This window comes from Leptosomus discolor, chromosome 10, assembly GCF_034619465.1.
Source record: "Leptosomus discolor isolate bLepDis1 chromosome 10, bLepDis1.hap2, whole genome shotgun sequence".
Lineage (NCBI taxonomy): Eukaryota > Metazoa > Chordata > Aves > Leptosomiformes > Leptosomidae > Leptosomus > Leptosomus discolor.
Window position 1 is genome coordinate 25271218 of NC_141400.1, and position 1462 is coordinate 25272679.

Genomic DNA, 1462 nt, shown 5'->3' on the forward strand with positions numbered 1-1462 from the left:
CTGCCAGCAATCTCCTTTTGCATTTATTTGAAAATTCAAATACCTCTTCAGCCCACTAGACCTGTGAGAACATGAACTCACATCCCAGTCGCCTGCTACTTCATTGGAACAGCTCAGGTCTCTGCCTCGGTCACCCCCAGTACACCAAGCCATTAGTGCCATAGTTTGGTCCCCTTTTCTCTCTGGTATTTGTTTTTATAAGGTAGTAGAGAATTAGATCGTGTAAAACAGAGCAGAAGGTGTGGGAAATCCACTTGAAACTTTCCCTTTGTTCCTTTGTACCGGTTATCTGCATGGAGTCAGCTGAGGGCCCAGCCGGACTCCAGGAAATGGGGTTTTAAGGTAAGAGGAAACCAGAAATTCATTTCCACTGTCCTCATGGAGGTGAGATGAGCGTTACTGAAGTTCAGACATTCTTCCACAGAGAACCTTCTCACAGTGAAGTCAAAACCATCGTAGTCAAAATTCACATCTCCCGGGTTCTGCTTCTGCAGGTCTTGGATTTCTTTCTAGCCTGTATCACTGTGTGCCTTACAGTGCCTGGTTGCTTTTGAAGAGCTTTGTAAGGATTTCTGTGTCTGTGGACGTAGTTTGGGCAATGCCTGGTGAGTGCAGCTGGTTCAGCACAACCACTAGCAGCATTCTTGGTGACAGGTCAACTGTGGGGTGAGATAGTCCCAAAACGAGGACCGCAGAAGTGAGACTCCTGTCTGTATCAGGTTTTGTAAATAACAGAGGATGATAGGAGGAAAACAAAACTTAATGTTCATGAAGGTAATCAAACACTTGCTCTTAATGAACACTCAAAAAAATGAAGACTTGCATACAGTTGTCTCATTGAAATAGGAACGTATGCTGTAAAAAACCTGAACAATTATTCTTCTCCCCTGCTCCACCCCACCATCCAGCTCTTTTGTTAAGGAATCTTATTTTTTTTCTCTCTGAAGCCCTATTAGGTATACGTATTTCTGAGTCATCCAATAAAACTGTCATTCTTTGGTTATTGTTTCCAGGACTAGAAAGGAAATAATACAGCCAGCACACACACACACACAAAAAAGAAATGAAATTGTTATTTTTTACTGGTGTAATATCTCTCTTCTATTCGATCTGTATCTGCACCAAAGGGAGGTGTAGAACATCACCCTGAAGGTATCTCTTGCTGTCAGTGGATCATGAATGTCAGCCTTGACAAGCATCCTCTGGTGCTGTTATAAAGCATCTATGGCTTCCTGTAAGCAAAGCTGTCCGTACTTTTGTCTTGTCTTGTTGGAGTATTCCTACTTTTTCCATAGCATCTCTCCCTTGTCGTCCTTACGCTGAGAAATGTCTTGTAAAATCTCGTTAGCTGGTTTTAATTGTCTGCCCTCCTGCTAACTTTTAAAAGCCATTGCGTCTGCCTTAAAAGATACATGGTATTTTTACTCGTACTGTAGAAGAAAAGACTTTTTTTGTGATCTGG